Raw genomic sequence first — 18,783 nt, 5'->3', positions numbered from 1 at the left:
ACCTCTGAAATGTTAAAAATTGTGTCTTTTGGAGCTCTGTCAGTGAGCTGCTATTAATAATGAAAAATGAGTAATTTTCCTTGTATTCTAAATAAAAGTTGCAAGAATTTAAATTAATTTTCAGCTGAAAGTAAAGTTTGCTTTGCAGGAAATTTTATCAATAGTGGAAAACATATTAACTATCTACCTAAGATGAGTTTTACTTTGCCACATTTTGTCTTTAACTTTACCAAGTAAACTTTAGTTGTTTTTAATTATAACTGATGATAGGTGCTTTGATATCACTTAGTAAGCTCAGTAACTTCCTCATAATAAAGTAAACAATTATTTCTTGATTTTATATTAAAAACATTTCCATTTACATCTTTCTAATATGAGAACTATAAATTTTATACCTAGAATATGGGTTGTCATTTCATCAGATTGTTTATCATTTTATCTTTATATTACGTGATTCTTAGTTTTGCAGAAGAAATCATTAATCACTGATGATTCTTAAAAAGTACCTATGTGTTGAGTAAAGGACAGGGCATTTGGGAAATTATAACAAGCTATGTTTTTGAGATTTATCTTATTAATCCATTTAAATTGATTTATAAAATTCCTTTGTATAGACATGGGACAATTTACCCATTCTTCTGTTGATTGAAATTTTGGTCATTTCCAATTTTTTTATACTTACCAATGCTGCAGTGAACATTCTTGTTCATGTCTCTCCATGGTATGTGTTTCTCTAGCACTTATATATAGAAGTAAAATTGTGGTTTATAAGCTGTGCACATTGTCAACTTTATTAGATATTGCTAAATTGCTCTTGTAATAGTTGAACAAATTTAACTTTTACTAGTAGTTTGTGAGCAGTTGTTTGACATCTTTCCCAACATTTACTATTGTCAGGATTTTAAAAGTTTTGCTGATCTGATAGGTATGAAATAATGCCTTGTTTTCAAAATATATCATTTTTTTCTGATTTTCACATTCATTTCTTTATTGTGTATGTTCTTTATTTTTACCTTATGAATAAACCATATGAATATGTGTGGACACTTAGAGGATATGTGGTATGTTGTGAATGTTTTATATGTATTTTTGTATCATTTTCTAGATATAGATGTTACTTTGGATTGCCAAGTCTTAAAGTTTTAACTAAATTCAGAACTCTTTCCACATTCTACATATACCCCAAACTCTCTATAGTTTCCTGCACATTTCCTAGGCTTGTACCCATGTGGTTGCTCTTGTGTCTACTCCTCTGCTTTCTCATTTGCTATCGTCTATCTCTTTTATACCTTGTTAATCCAGTGAGAAATTTGTTTTTTTCTTAATTAACCACCATATACACACAGATACAAACAGACACATACACAAACATGTATGCATGCACTAACCCAAGATATATGTATGAAATAAATTTTATCTAGTGCTGATGATAAAGAAAGGTAAGATACAAAAATCACAAATAATTTCAAATTGAACATTCAGTTTCTATGTTTGCAAGTGTTTTTCAGCTCTCCACCATCATTCCATGAAACCACCATCTTCACATTGTTCTCTCTGACTCATATTTTCTACTCTGTTCTGTGATACTTCAGTCTCCTATATGGTAAGATAATGTATCTTCTAGTTCCTTATATTTATTACATGAACACAGAAATTTTAAATAACCACACTTTGCTCTGAAGATGAAATTAAATTGAGTGCTTTTGGATAACCCTGTTGTCTCTTAGATATTTTGGGAGCAGTGTGCTTCCTAAATCAAACATACATACAAAGCATAGTCATCTTTCAAAAGTTTAGACATGTTAGATGCTTATTTATAGTATTATTTAAATTGAGCCTATTTTATATTTTTAAATGTTAACTTCAACAATATTAGTAAACAGTGTAAAGAAATAAACAACTGTTAGCTGCTCTTAAAACAGTGCGATTCATCTTAGGAATGTTCATTTCTGAAGTCAACAAAAGACTAGTAAAGCTAATCTGGATTTTTGTAGGATCCAAAATATATTTTATTAAATTTTTTTTCAGTTTGTTTGTAACTAAGTATTTAAGAAAATTAAAATAAATCAAATTAAAACAGCATTTTTCTAAATGTTGTGTAGAAATACATTTCATTGGAAAATTGAAGCGTGATCATTGCATGGTATAATACTCATTTTATACTTTAACATTTATGAATAATAAATAATTAAACTTTAAAACCCTTTTTGCAATGGAAAAATTTCTCTGTTATATTGATAATCATATCTAAAACTTACATGCATTTTGAGGATCATAGAAAGCAGAGGAGTAGACACAAGAGTAACCACATGGGTACAAGTTGGTAATTGAATCATGTCCCCCACAGAAGGCATGTTTAGTCTCAACCCCTAGTCCTGTGCATGTGGGCTCTTGTAAATAGGACCTTTTGATGTTATTTCAGTTAAAATGAAACCTTACTGCATCAGATTGGACTTTAATCCAGATTACTGGAGTCTTTTATAAGCAGAATGAAATTCAAACACAGAAGGAGAGAAGCCATAGGGAATAGGGTGAAACTGGAAGTCAATGGAACGGGGAAGGGAAAGAAGAAGATGCTGCCATGTGCACTATAATGTGTGGGAAAAGCCAAAGAATCTCAAAGATTGCTGGCCAGTCAGAAGATTGATCCAGGAGGAAACAAGCCTCAAGCCTCTGAAACTGTGAGCCAATAAATTCATGATGTTAAGCCAAACCGTTGTGTGGTATTTGTTTTTGCAGCTAGGAAACTAAAATATTTACTGTGAAAAGTGAAATTCATGCTTCTTTCTTTCCACCTAAACTCTTTTTAATTTATATCTGATTATGGTTTTCTTTCGTGTGCATAGTATCAGCTAATGTATTTTATGAATGTATGTGTGGGAATTGAAAGCTTTATGTATTTTAAGGCCTTCCAATTTTTGTATAAGATAATCAATATTATGCTTTAATGATTAATAATCACTCTATTAAATTATTTAAGAAATTATTTTAAAAATACCTCTAAATAATAATTTTTTCACTCTGTTTTTTAACTTGTAAGTAACACTTTATCACAAGGAATTAGTTCTTGCTTTGACATTATTGTTGTGTGGCATATGCCTCCTGAAAACATTTTGTTTTCCTTTTTTCTTGTTGGCAGAGTTTTTTTGTACATTTCCCTCAATGGCAATGTGCTTAGATACAAATGATTCTTGCTGCTGTGCTGGGTCATGAATGAAATAGAATAGGATACTTGTGTGGTGGTAAAGTTTTGGAAGGCTTTTGTGGGAAATGGGGAAAGGAATTTAACTAAAAACCAGTTAGAGAGATAATACTGGGGATAATTATATATTATAGTATGATTGTTTTCATCTTTCACACTTTTCATTACTTTAGGGAGTAAGTGCAAGTAGAATAGCAATGATACTTGGTTGATCAGATACAGTGAAAAGATACAGGTGATAAGAAATTCATTAATCCACCTGACAAATATTCATGGAGCACTCTCTATGCACCAACATTGTTTTAAGTGCTTGGGATGCATCAGTGAACAAAACAAAGATCCCTATCCTCATAGCATAGATTCCATTCAGGGAAGACAGAAAACAAACCATACAAATGTTTTGAGGTGTTAAATGGTTTAGAAAAATGTAACAGCCAGGTGAGGGGGATTAAGGGTATTGGAGACCTGCAATTTTAAATTGGGTAGTGAGGTAAATGGTGGCATGTGAGCAAAGATTTGAACAAAATTAAGTGGTTAGTCAGTCATATAGATAGCTGGGAGAAAAACATTCCAGGCAGGGAGTAGCCCTAAGATAGGAGTATGCCTTGAATGTCAGAGGAACTGTAACAATATGGAGGCCAGTGTGGCTAGAGCAGAGTAGGTGATTCAGAGGAGGACTGGAAGGAATATCACAGAGACAACAGTAGGCAGATTATGCTTTTACTCTGAAGCAGGAACCATTGGAGTTTTGGCCATAGGTGTGGCATGATTTTAAAAGAATTACTCTAACTAGTTGTTGAGACCAGTCTGTAGAGGGTCTGGGATAATCTAGGAAATTCAGAGGGTTATTACAGTAACCCAGAAGAGACATCATGGTGACTTAGACCTGGGCGGTGGCAACAGGGATGGGAAGTGGTCAGGTTTGGATATGTTATGCTCATAAGTGGGTCTTGGATGATGTATGAAAGGAAATGAAGCCAAAAAGGGATTGACTGTGGTAAAATACACCAAGGGCACATCTGTGGAATAAGTGATGGACTTTTGGAGGCAAGTAGAGAAGCTCAGGTTGTAGGATGGATTTCCACATGGACTTTGAGCTCTTTGAGTTTGTTGGCAGAAGTTGGAGTCAGAGAAACTGTGACCTGCCTCCAAAGTTCTCAATGAGGGCTGTTTGTTGGTGTAACAGGGACATTGGTTGATTATTCAATGGAGAATAATCTTTGACATAAGGTTAGAAGGGGAATGGTCTGGAAAAGCCAGGAGATTGTCAACCCCTTTCTACCACCTGGCTCTAGAAAGTGATAGCAATGTTGTTTCTGTAAATAAAATATAGCTAGATATGTGCAAAAAAAAATTCAAAAGAATATTTGATTATTCAAAAGAACATATTACCAATATTTAGCATGATTTATAAGTGAATGGGATTATAAAGAAATGAAAACACAAATTAAAGATCAACTTGTGTTAATTTTTTATACAAATTTTTTGAACACTGAAGGGAGAATGCATGCAATGAGACAATACGATGTGTGATTAAGTTGTAAAAGCAGTAATTATGGACAAAATCATGAGTTTGTATATGAGAGATTCATTTTAAATTTATTTAAATTATAAAAGAAATAATATTGTTACATAAAATTTGAAAATAAAACTCTTTATTAGACAGTAATCCGCAATGGCAAATAAGGTTGTATAATGAACTTAAGGCTCTTTTTGTATCTTGATTGCCATTCTCATCACATCAAGAATATTTGCCATTTTTATATGAATCAGAAATTGAACTAATTTCTGTTTACCAAAAAATATCAACAGTTATCAATAATTTCAATAAGATCTTTTTTTATGTGCTCTCATTGGATTGGAAATATTTACAGTTAAAGTATCTGACATTATTGTCAAATTTCAAAAAATTAAATGACAATTCATTGAAAAATTATTGAATTCAGTTTAAAAAATTAATGTTCTTAATAGATTGTTTCTATAGTATTGGGAGAAGAACAGATTAAGTTGAAAATATTAAATTGTAAACCATATTATTTAATTGGTAAAGTGGCAAGATATAATAGATGTATTAGTCAGCCAACGGGGAACTGATGCAAAGTATCTGAAATTGGTTGATTTTTATAAAGGGTATTTATTTGGGGTAGGAGCTTACAGATACCAGGCCATAAAGTATAAGTTACTTCTCTTACCAAAGTCTATTTGGAGCAAGATGGTTGCAGATGTCTGCAAGGGTTCAGGCTTCTAGGTTCCTATGTTCCTGGGGCTTGCTTTTCTCTGGGTTCAAGGTTCCTTTCTTCCAGGGGCTGGTTTTTCTTTCCTCTGTGAGCTTACTTCCCAGGGCTCCAGCTTAAGGCTGGAGCATCAAAAAGCTTCAGCTCTGTCTTTTTGTCTGTGAGTACCCACCCAAAAGGGGTGAGGAGTCAACGTCCTAATCATACTCAGTCATGCCCAGGTACAAATCAGATTACAGGCATAATCCAATATTTCTTTTTGGAATTTGTCAATAAAATTAAACTGCTACAATAGTAAATAAGATACCTCTCTTTCTTAGACAAATAGAGGACTTAAGTTTTATAACCATTTATCAATGTCGCTGTTCATGATGGGAAATTGTCCATGCACATCACCATGCTTTTTTTTTTCTTTTTTTTTGTCTTTATTTATTTATTTAATATTACTTTCAAAAAATATGAGGTCCCCATATGCCCCCCACCCCCCTCACCCCACTCCTCCCCCCATAACAACAATCTGCTCCATCATCATGAGACATTCATTGCATTTGGTGAATACATCTCTGAGTACCTCTGTACCTCATGGTCAGTGGTCCACATAATAGCCCACACTCTCCCACAGTCCACCCAGTGGGCCATGGGAGGACATACAATGTCCGGTAACTGTCCCTGCAGTACCACCCAGGACAACTGCAAGTCCCAAAAATGCCCCCACATCTCATCTCTTCCTCCCACTCCCTATCCCCAGCAGCCACCATGGCCACTTTCTCCACACCAATGCCACATTTTCTTCGATTACTAATCACAATAGTCATGAATAAAATATCAGTAAGTCCACTCTAATTCCTACTCTATTCCTCCATCCTGTGGACCGTAGAATGGTTGTGTCCACTCCACATCTATATCAAGAGGGGGCTTTTATTCCACATGGATGCTGGATGCAATCCTCCTGCTTTCAGTTGTAGGTGCTCTTGGCTCCCTGGTGTGGTGGTTGACCTTCTTCATTTCCATGTTAGCTGAGTGGGGTAAGTCCAATAAACCAGAGTGTAGGAGCTGAAGTCTGTTGAGGCTCAGGGCCTGGCTATCACATGGTCAGTCCAGAGATTCAGGTCCACTGGTATACATTAAACCCCAGTACCAACTACAGTTCCGGTAAAAGTAACAGGAGAGGCTTGTGAACAAAGATCCCATCTGAGACCAGCTCCATCACACAGAAACACAAACTCCAAAGAAGGGTCAACTGACATGGCACTGAACTCCATCTGCCATGACCATAGAATGTGCGGTTCTCTGTAGCCCTCAGAAGAACCAATACCTGGAGTTGTATCTACATTATCTGTCTCTGGGACTCTGCTGAGGTGTGCATAAGGGCAACTCCTCTGATAACCTCCTGGCTCTTTTTGGAGACTCATAGCCATATAAACTCATTTGTCCTTTCCATTTCCCCCTTTTATTCAGGTCAAAAAGCATTTTTAACTCCTGGTATTATATATAGATTGAGATATTCTGCTGGTCTGAGTTGATCCTTTAATTCAAGGTCATTTTCTAGTTATATCATCAGGTGGTACTTGGTAGTAATCCCTTGGTGCCAGAGAGGCTCATCCCTGGGAGTCATGTCCCACGCTGGGAGGAAGGCTATGCATTTACATGTTGAGTTTGGCTTCAAGACTGGCCACATTTGAGCAACACGGAGGCTCTCAGGAGGTAACTCTTAGGCACCCTGCAGCTCTGGGCTTGTTCTTATTTCAGGTGCGCAGGCTCACAAGCATAGTCATTAGTATCAAGGGCTCATTGTTGGACCTTCCTCCTTTTTTGGACTTTGCCGTTGCACTTGGGGGATTGTCGCTGTTCCTTTAGGGAATGTGATAGAACTTCCCTGGCTAGGAACTCAGCACTCCCTCAGTTGTTGTTTTTAATTGTATCCACTATGAAAATATTTAAACATTTTTATGTACCCTGGATATATGCTCTGTAGAACTTCCTGCCAACCATGTGTCCCCTGTCAATAACATCCCACATCAGTTTTCCTCCCCTGCCATTGTTGAACCTCTCTGTGACCCAAAACTTCTTCAAAAGTGAAGCGCAATATATTGTCAGGTTCCATTAATAGTAAAATGGAATATAGTGATGAGTTTAAAGGTTAGATATAGAATACATATTAATTTAGAAAAATTAAGGTAAAAATATATTGGAGTATCAAAAAATTTAAAAATGCAAAGGCTTTGTTTTTGATGTTTTGCCTTCCATCACTGCAATAAATGTTGCCCCGTATGCAAATTGGCAAGGCAACTACTTCCGTCTTTTCCTCAGTGCCTATGTCCTTTTTCTTTTTCTTTTCTAATTATTAAGTTTATCTTCACAAAAGTTTTAGATCGCAGTAATTCATATATACAATATATAGTACTCCCACATATCCAACATAAAACCCTTTTCCCTTCCACAGCAATAATCTTTTTACTTATTCATACTATATTTACTGAAACTGATGTACAGATATTGAGACAATAGCTTTCAAACAAGGTAACATTCGTGTTTACATTGTGGTTTATATTTTAGACTACAATTTTCTAAATTTTAGTTATCTTATGTTTTACATTATGATTTACATTTTAGCCTATCAGCCCCTATATATTTTTTATATAATTTAACCTGTCTTATATCCATCCTTGCGTACTCTTGTGGAACACTTCTATTGCCCACACAGTTACATTAGTTCCATCTATTCAATACCTCTTTTTCCCTCCCCTTAGTGCCCACAGTGACAGTCAATCTTCATTGCTTGAAGGGCCATGTTCAGAGATATTTGCAACAGTGTTGAGGGCTTGACATGCTCAACTACCCTAATGCACTGGGAGCCACCATTTCTCTTGAGAGATACAATTCCCTCTATTTGAGCATCAGTCCTCCCCAGAATGTGGGTATACCTTCACTCTCATTATATGGGTCTCTATCCAATGATATAACCCACTATGGCAAAATGAGCATTCACATATTCCCTAGGAGCCTGTCCTGTGTTGGATTATCCTTTTTAACATAAAATGTATCTAGCAATTAACAGAATATAGATGCTATGGATTTTATGCAAAAGACAAAGGGCTTGAAATGGTATCTTAAGATCCATAGACTTAGAACAGTAAACAAAGGGTGATTGTTGGATAGTTATGGTCTTCTTTTAATTCCAGTATAATTCTACCTGTGGGTTAACTTTTTGTAAACAAAGATAATTCAACTTTTGTACTTCAAAAGATATTGTTCTCTTGTAGTACTTGATTCCATCTCCTCAGGGTATAAATTTGACTTGAATATTAATTTAGAAAACATATTCAGTATTTTTTTTTTAGTTAAATGAATTGAAGATACTCCATAGTAGAGGAAACACTATTGTGGACAAACATTTGTTGTGGTGATTGGATAGACAGTACGGTAAAGAGTTTAAGAACAAGGGCTCTGGGTTAGAATTTGGGTTTAAATCCAATCTCAAGACATGCTAGCTGGGTCTAAATTTCCATGTTTATAGAATGGGATAATAGTACTTTTTCTAGAGTTGCTATGAGGTTTAACTGAGGTAATGCCTAGCATGGTGCTTTGTATATAGTAAACATTCAGCACATGTTAGCTGTTCTAATTCTTCTTCCTTTATTTATGGTGCATAGTTTTCCTGACATTTGATCAGCAAATGGATGACTTTTCTGTAAGTGTGCTATGTGAATTGTATAAAGTCAATTGTCAGATTATCACAGTAACAGAGGCCAAATTGCCAAATCCATCCTTGGATTACTTTGCCTTTTGGGGTTGTAAAGACTCATTGCAAACATTTGAGGTTATGGCTAAACAAGCTCTCTAAATTGTTAAAGGCAAGTCACTGAGAAAAATTATTTGGTGACTAATTTAATTGGTATATTTTAATGCAGGGATCCCTGCTGCATAGCTGGTTATCAAATGAAATGTCAAATTTCATTAGATGGTAAATTAAATTGTAATATTTCAACTCTTATTGTAGTAGAAATTAATCTGAACACAAAAACCTAAAGTTTGGTTAACAGAATGATGCAAAAGGCGAGGGGCATGGAAAATTATTCTATGGCTTAATGAATATATTAGGTCTTACTAGTATCCTTTCTCCAAATGAGAATATCTTAACATACAAGAAGTTTTCCTTTTTTTTTTTTAAGGTTATTTATTTATTTATTTCTCTCCCCTTCCCCCCTGCCCCCGCCCCAGTTGTCTGTTCTCTGTGTGTCTATTTGCTGCGTCTTCTTTGTCTGCCTCTGTTGTTGTCAGCGGCATGGGAATCTGTGTTTCTTTTTGTTGCATCATCTTGTTGTGTCAGCTCTCCATGTGTGCGGCACCATTCCTGGGCAGGCTGCACTTTCTTTCGCGCTGGGCGGCTCTCCTTACGGGGCATACTCCTTGAGCCTGGGGTTCCCCTGTGCGGGGATACCCCTGCGTGGCATGGCATTCCTTGCGTGCATCGGCACTGTGAGTGGGCCAGTTCCACATGGGTCAAGGAGGCCTGGGGTTTGAGCCGCGGACCTCCATGTGGTAGACGGATGCCCTAACCACTGGGCCAAGTCTGCCGCCAAGAAGTTTTCATTTTTTGATATCACTGATTCATTGTGGTCACATTAGGAGTGTATGCGGTATATTTTGGTATATCTTAACAAAGACAAGTTAGATTATGCCTTTGTGAGTTATTAGAATCATTAGCTTCAGATTACTCCTTTCATAACAACATGGAATAAAAAAAAATGTATTGCCCGTAGAGCAATGTGAAATAATTTGTGGCTAGTAAAATATGGCATGAAATTTAATCTAAGATTTCATTCAACTACTTTGGAGGCCATTGTTCCTCAATACGATACTTACTTTTGTCCAAGGGATTCTAATCATTGTTTCATAAAATTGCATAACTATTTCATTGCTGCATTTACAACTGGCTGGAAATGTGAAATACTATTGTGTGTCTGCATGACATTGCAGAGACTTTCCTTTCTATCTGAGGGAGGGCAGGCTGGAGAGAGACAGATAGTTATATTTTTGGAAAGTTTTATTTAGGGAGAGAGTTAGAGGGATGGGGCAAAGGTATCTGATGGTTCAGGAAGAAACAATAGATGCTCTGTTCTGATTTTAAAAATCTGAAGCTAACATGCTTACTTTCTATCTGTAGTCCCAGGGTAATAGTTTATGATGATTTAGGTCAACTGCTTAGTTTGTTTTATTATGAACATTCAACGTAGATTTAAAAGTAAATATCTTGGGAAGCGGACATGGCTCACCTGATAGAGCATCTGCCTACCATATGGGGGAGGTCCAGGGTTTGATACCCGAGGCCTCCTGACCCGTGTTCAGTTATTATTAGAGCATTTTCATTATTTCAATAATAATAATAATAAACAAAAAACATACAAAAAAGAAAATTCCTTACCTCTCAATCTCTTTCCCTTTCTCCTGCTGTGCATAGTTGCTATTTCTTGCACATTTATTTATTTATTAATTAAGCAGTTTTAATGAGTTGTATTCACAAACCATATGATCTATCCATATAAAGGATAATTTTTTAGACATCATTAAAGGACAGGTGCCAGAATGTTAATTAGCCAGGAATTGAGGCAAACTGGTTGTCTGTCATTGGGAGAAAAGGTAAGGAAAATGTACATAAATGTATTATGGAATAGTAAGCATCACCTGGAGTATATACAGTGAGTGACATAAATAGACTTGAAAAACATAAGGCTGAATGAAGAAAGGAAACAGAATGAGGTATATATATAAATATATGTGTATATACACACATAATACCATATGTATATCTTAAAAATACATGTACAGAACAATCTGAGGTATCTTACTGAACACATACAAATAAAAAAAGATCCCATTAAGCACATTAGAATGATTCCTTAAGGACATATGATTATATAGTTTACCATTTGACCTCCTAAATTTAAGAGATATGAAGGTGTTAAGAATAATTAGAAAGTGAAAGAAAATGAAATAGTTATAAATATACCAAAACATGTATAAGATCTGTATGCTTAAAATGTTGATGGAAGAAATCAATGAGCCTAAAACTGTTATGGACTGAATTATGTCCTCCCAAAAGACATGTTCAAGTTCTAACCCTGTTCCTGTGAATGTGAGCTTATTTGTAAATGGTATCTTTGAAGATACTATTAGTTAAGATAAGACCATATTGGATAGGGTGAGGCCTTATCCGATATGACTGGTGACCTTATAAGGAGAGGAAATGTGGACACTGAGAGAAAGACAGCCATGTTATGGAAGCAGAGATTGAGTTATGCCACCACAAGCCAAATAACTATTGCCACAGGGAGAGGCATAGAATGGATTATCCCTATTAAGAGAAAGTGTGGCCCTGCTGATATCTTGATTTTGGACTTCTGGCCTCCAGAACCATGAGATAATGAATTTCTTTTAAGTCAAATGGTCTGAGGTAGTTTGCTACAACAGCACTGGTAAACTGAGGCACATACCATATTTATGAATTGGAAGACTCAAAATAATAAAGATGGTAATTCTACCTAAATTATTCTATATATTCAACACAATTCCTATAAACATCCTAGCAGAGCTCCACGTGCAGTTGCTGGCTCTGAGGTTCTTGCTAGACTGTCAGAGTTCAGAATGGTTCTGGGGGAGCAGTGACCACCACTTTCCTCCCTCATTACCAGTTGGCCAATTCTGGCATAGTATCCAGCAGGGTAATTATCGTGCTTTTGGTGCCCACCAAAGTTGATGCAATCCTGTTAGATATTGGAGGTATGGCAACCCCAATTGTTTTCGTGAAGGACATTGTATTTCCTTACATCAAAGAAAATGTTAAAGAGTTTCTGCAAACATGTTAGGAAGAAGAGATGCACCAGCAGGACATCAATCTGTTGAGGAAACAGGCTGAAAAGGATTCCCACCTGGATGGAGCTGTTCGATCCCTGCAGCATCTGGGAATGGGAAGGATGACCTGCAATAGATGATCCAAGCTGTGGTAGATATCGTGTGCTGGCAGATGTCTGTGGACCCAAAGACCACATTTTTGAAGCAGCTGCAGGGCCACATGTGGAGCATGACCTTCATAGCTGAGTATATGAAAGCAAAGTTATTTGAAGATGTAGTTCCAGCAGTCAAGCAATGGAGAGAGGCTGGAATGAAGGTGTATATAGCTATTCTTCAGAGAGTGTAGAGGTACAGAAACTATTATGTGGGCATTCTACTTAGAGATTCTTGAGTTTGTTGATGGTCACGTTGATAACCAAGATCCAACACAAAGTAGAGAGTGAGAGTTACCAAAAGGTCACAAACAGCATTGGGTGCTCAACCAACAACATCTTTTCTCTGACAGACATTACTCTAGAGATCAGTGCTGCTAAGGATAGATGTGTAGAGCTGTAGAGGTGAGACCTTGCAATACAGTATTAACAGATGATGAAAGAGTTCGACGGCCTCAACTCATCCTTCAGCGAACTATACCTGGTCCTCAACTTAGAGAAGGATTTCCAGCTGCTCACACTGTTCCTCACAGAGTTGTCCCTATAATTTAGTTTTATTCTAATGGTAAAAGTTACTTAAAACTTAAAATATACATATATACACACATATGCATGTGCAAATGCATGTATGTGTATGTGCATATTACCTTCTACAGGCACCTAAGTGAAAAAAACTCCCACCTCAATTCAGTGAAATGCAAGCTTATTTAAAAATAAGTTATATGCAGAAATTGTTTGAAACCGCAACTCTAAACCTTATTAAGGGCAAAGAGTAGCCAACAGAAGAAACTACTAAAATACAGACTGAATGTGTTATCAGATCATTTACCAAAATGGAAGCTAGTTTTGTGGAGTTATTCTTGTTATTTTAAAAACTGGAAGTATTTCAAAGAATTGTTCCTAAAAATATTCCATTGCCGCATTTGTTAGGTTAGTCATCAGAAGATTATAACAGCTGCATTTTACAATATTTTGTCTCTCTAGCTTCACAAGGCAAAGGTATTTGCTTCTGCTCCAAATGACTGCAAAACTGGGAAAAAAAAACCCTCACTTCATTCTTGATTAATCAAGTATCTGTTACTGAAGGAGAAATGTGCTAATCATCGTGACACCCACAGCAAGCAATTACCTCACCCTTGAAAACTGTGCACTGATGTAACAACTAAAAGATAAACATTTGTCAATGTTTAACAAAACCATCCTAATCCTGCCAGATTTTATAGTTGCCTTTCTAACTACCTGGCACAGTTTGAATTGTGCCAAGTTCGAATAAGTTAATTACCATTTACTTTTTAAAAAAAAACAAGATAGTTTCAATAAAATCAGTCCTTGAGGTCAGCTCTAACGTAATATTGTTCTCTGAAAAGATGGGAGAAATGTAAATTTTATAACAGGATTATTTATTCTTGTTCAGTTCTAATAGGATGTGATTTCAAATTCATGTGATTAATAAAAACATTTTCTTGACCCAGGTTCTCTCCCCGGGGCTTCCTGGTAAAAAAAGGAAAAAAACAGATGTCCCAGACCTGCATGATGCAGAGAGGCACAGTCCCAGCACAGTGAAGCGACACATCAAAAAGACTATGACGCAACCAGACAGAAAAACAAAAAACAACAAACCTCCTCCTCTTCCCCCTTTCCCCTTTCTATCTTCCCCTCCACTTCCCCCTTCTTCTGTCCCTCCCTTCTTCTCCTCTTCCCCTTCTCCTTTTCTTCCTCCTCCTTCAAAAAAAATCCCTAGCAGGGTTTTGTGTACACATAATCAAATTTTAATCTAAAATTTGTATAGAAAGGAACAGGACCTAGAATAACTAAGACAATTTTGAAAAAGAATAGAGTGAGAGGAATCACTCTACCTGATAGTAAGTCTTACTATATGGTCACAGTAATCAAGAGTGTGATATTTGCAGAGGGACAGACCCATAGAGCACATTAGAAAATGCAGAAATAGTCTCCAACAAACATGTTCAACTGATTTTTTAAAAAATCTTTTAAAAAAATTTGTTGTTTTGAAAGAAGAACACAATTTACAATTTTTGAACCACTGGCTCCTTTCTCTTGTTTTGTAATGGCCTTCTACAAAGAGGAGATGTGAAAAAATTAAATCTTGTTTGTTGGTATTTATAACTCAGGTCCTTTTTTAATTTTTAGGTTATTTTTCTGTTGCAGTAGATTCCTTACAGTGTCCATTTCCGTCTGGGAAGACCCTTCTTTCTTTAATTCAGGTGGTTGTTTAGCTGCAAGTTTAAATGTATTTAGCCTGTATTTTCAACATGCAAATCAGATATTACTGATCAATTCAGTTTTCAACTAATTTTTGACAGAGTTGTAAAAGCTGTTCAATGGATGAAGTATATCCTTTTTTCCTAAATAATAATGAGCACTTTTACATCCACAAGCAAAATAAGAAATAAAAAAGAGCGACCTAACCCTTATACCTTATACAAAAATGAACTCGAAATGCATCATGGATTTAAGCGTAAAATGTAAAACTATAAAACTTTTAGGAAAAAATAAAACACAGGAGAAATATCTTACTGACCTAGGGCTGTGCAAAGAGTTCTTATACTTGACACCAAGAACATGCATGATTCATAAAAGGGAAAATTGGACCTCTTCAAAATAAAAATTATGCTCTGTGAAAAAGCCCTGTTAAGAAAATGAAAACACTGGGAGAAAAGAATTATAAACCACATATTTGACAAAGGAAATGTATTTAAAATATATAAAGAACTCTCAAAACTCAACAGTAAAGAAATAAAAAAATTAAAATAGGTAAATGGGTAAGAGACGTTTCACTGAAGAGTGTATACAAATGACAAGCACATGAAAAGATGTGTAACATCTTTAGCCATCAGGGAAATGCAAATTAATAGCACAGTGAGATATCACTATCTACGTATCAGTACAGCTAAAATGAAAAATATTGATAATACCAATGCTGGCAAGGATCACTCATACATTGCTGGTGGGAATATGAAATGGTATCGCCGCTCTGGAAAAGAGTTTCTTTTAAAATTAAACATGTATTTTCCATATGATCCAGCAGTTGCATGCTTTGGTATTTATCCTAGAGACGTGAAAAATTATTTTGACACAAAAGTTGACACAAACGTTGTACGCGAATGTTCATAGCACTTCATATGTAGTAGCCCCAAACCAGAAACAACACAAATATCTTTCAGTGGGTAAATGGATAGATTGTGGTACATTCATGTCATGGAATATAACTCAGCAGATAAAAAGTAATGAACTATCGTTACATGAAACAACTTGGATGGATTTTAAGGGAATTATGCTGCCTGAAAAAAGGTAATCTCCAAGGGTTACATATGGTATGATTACATTTATATAACAATCTTGGAATAATAAAATTATAGAGATTGAGAACAGATTTGTAGTGGATACCAGGGGTTAGGTAAAGGAAGGGGAAGAGGTGGATATGCATTTAAAAGGATAGCATGAGGGAGCTTTGTGGCAATGGAACAGTTCTATATCTCGATTGTGTGGTGAGTACATGAAGCTATAATGAAAAACATTACATAGAACTACATATATGTATGTGAATGCATGTAAAACTAGCGAAATCTGAATAAGCAGTGTGGATTGTACCAGTGTTTCCTGGTTTGATATTGTACTGTAGTTTTGTAAGATGCATTGTAGAAGCCTAGGTGAAGGATGCATTAGACTTTCCTGTGAGTTGTTTTGTCTTTGCAAATTTTAAATCTATAGTGTTTTAAAAAATGAAAAGTTAAAATAATAAACTAATTGTTATTGGTGTACATAGTCACTTAATTTAATTTCTTAGCCATATCTGTCTCATCAAGTTACTGGCATTTTTCTGTAGAATATATTTTTAAAAATTCTTATTTTTAAAATGCCTACAATTTTTCTCTCTGTCTTGCTCTCATGCTCACTCTGTATCTTTAATATCATGTTTATGGTGGAATCATTTACATGTAATAAAATACAACACTTTTTAGTTGACCATATCATGAGGTTTGACAAATGTTTTCATTCAGTCATATGGCCATCACCACAAGCGAGATTACAGAATATTTTCTTCATCCCAAATTTTCCCTCTTCCAGCAATCCAAGATCTCAGTTTCTATAATGTTGCTTTTCCAGAATGTAATAAAAATGGAATCATACATCATATAGCCATTTGTGTCTGGCTTCTTGCACTTAGAATACTGCTTTTGAAATTCATCAAGGTTTTGCATATATAAGTAGTTTTCTTTGCTTTAATGCTGAGTAAAATTCCATTGTAGGAATATACCAGTTTGTTTATCCAGTCTTAACTTGGAGATGCTGCATTTTCCTTTTATTGCTGCATTCTTTTATTGTTGATGTCTTTGAAATTGTTGATGTTTTCTATTGACTTTTCTCTATAGCTCATACTATATTTAATTGGGAAAAAATTTTTCTTTGTAGCTGCTGTCCCTTGTAAGTTTTGGGCAAGTTCTGTTAAATGATTTTCTCAATTTTGTTTTTTAAAAATATTGAAATATCTAAATATTTCATCCCAAATATTTCACAGGATTGCCTTTTCTGCCTTCAGAATATCTTTCTTTAATTTTTTTTTTTGTAAAATAAAACTCATTACATAAGTCATCTCTGTGATATTTTGAATATTTCACCAAATTTTTATGCTGTAAATCAAATGTCTTTTTTATTTCAGTTCATTCTAGTAGTGAGTATAAATTTATCCAAATAAAAATTGCAGCTTCATCAGATTGTACTTCCCACAAGTTGAGTTACTCCAAATGAAGATTAAATCATGGACATTGTTTGAGGTCTCACTGTTTAATTAATTCAGTTCCTCCCTTGCTTTTGGTATGAACAAATTTCAATGTGTTGTTTCACATAAAGTTTTCTGGAATTGAAATTTGTTGAAAGTTTAAAAACGGTCTTTTGGTGCTGCATTTGGGAAATATTTTGATTCAAGATTTGGGATGACAATTTAGGGTATTTTAATAGTCTGTGTGATTGAAATAAGGGAATGAGTTTTGATGTTGAAGATAAAGAATATAGGAGAAAGAGATGTAGGTTTATATAGAAAGAAAAGTTAACAGGACTGGGTAATTGAATAGCTATGGAATAGGGTTAAGGAGAGGGAGGATACTAAGATCGCAGTGTGTTTTACAAGAGAGTACCTCAACTGAGGCAGACACTAGATGGACTTATACAGTGGCTGATACTTACAATGTTTTCATTTTCTTCAATTTTATCTCAGTTTTTAATAAAGTTATTTTTGAAATTCTATTCAACTCTAAGTCTGTGTGTAAGCTAGTAAAGAGAACTCACTGATTTCTTATTATTTTTTTGGCACATGTAGAATGCTGGGCATTGTACTGTATTCAGGCAGTCCTTGCTTTTCACAATTCTTTGTTAACTGAAACTCATGCATATCTGAACCAGGTCCTTGCTTTACAAACAGCTCCATTGATTCAGTTATTGCAGAGCAGCTCAAAATGAAGACTGGTTTTCATTTGAAGACAGATAGGACTAAAATTATGGCTACTATGACTGCTTTCAAGGAGCTTAAACTCTAGTGTGAAAAGTAAAGGATTACCGTTCAGTTAGCTATAGTGTAGTTGACAGGATGTTGTAAGAGCTCATAGAAAGGACTCTTACTTGGATTGGTGGGGAGGAAGTTAGGAAAAATGTCCTGAAAATGATGACAGAACAGTGGACAACTTGTTCCTGTCCTCATAGTAACAGAAAAAGTCAGGAGAGCTAAAGGGCGGAGTGCTCTTCTAAGGCAATAGCCAAATGTGAAAGATGGAAAGTTTTGGGAAATAAGACTGAAGATGTGCAATCCCTTGCAATTATTTTAATTTCTTGAGGATCTGTTTTTCTCCATTCTCATTCCTAATTTTGTTTCTCTCTTTTCTCTTACTCCCTTTTTTTTTTAACCTTTCCTTTTTGTTTTACGCTTTCATTTCCCTCTCACTTTCTCTTTTTTTCAGCTTGCCTCATTCTCACATCAGGAGCGCTGTAATTAGAGATTTGTGTATATTGATGGTATTTTTCAAGAAATTTTTTTTTGCTTAAGTGATCCATTGTCTTTCTGTTTTTAAATAAGTTCTTTTTATCTTTATCTCTTCTTGGTACTTTTGAAAAATGTTTTTGTTATATTTCTGATTTCTTATGTTGACTTAATTTTTTGAACTTTGAAGTTTTCTTCTTTAATAATCAAAGGGTTTTAGGGCATCACTCTTCCCTTGGTTACAACTGTGCTCATAGAAGTGATTTTTTCATGTTCTTTCACATAGCCTGAAATTTTCTTCTTGATTTTCTTCTTTGAGAATATTTGGAAAATTTAGTTGGATTGACCTCA

General features: G+C 35.2%; 1 protein-coding gene, 1 long non-coding RNA gene and 1 pseudogene across 5 annotated transcripts in view; all 3 read left to right on the top strand.

The window, feature by feature from the left end:
* Nucleotides 1-18,783, top strand: part of GPC5 (glypican 5) — a 1,751,919-nt gene that overhangs the window by 122,195 nt on the left and 1,610,941 nt on the right. The window lies entirely within an intron of this gene.
* The window catches only part of LOC131273417 (uncharacterized), a 58,514-nt gene continuing 42,000 nt past the window's right edge, over nucleotides 2,270-18,783 (top strand). The window contains exon 1 of the long non-coding RNA XR_009180620.2: nucleotides 2,270-2,681. This is a non-coding gene — a long non-coding RNA (uncharacterized lncRNA). The remainder of the gene's footprint in view (nucleotides 2,682-18,783) is intronic.
* Nucleotides 11,023-13,138, top strand: LOC139436593 (enolase-phosphatase E1 pseudogene; annotated as a pseudogene).

The sequence above is a fragment of the Dasypus novemcinctus genome, chromosome 15, assembly GCF_030445035.2.
Source record: "Dasypus novemcinctus isolate mDasNov1 chromosome 15, mDasNov1.1.hap2, whole genome shotgun sequence".
In the NCBI taxonomy this organism is placed as follows: domain Eukaryota; kingdom Metazoa; phylum Chordata; class Mammalia; order Cingulata; family Dasypodidae; genus Dasypus; species Dasypus novemcinctus.
This window is presented reverse-complemented; position numbering and strand designations above follow the sequence as displayed.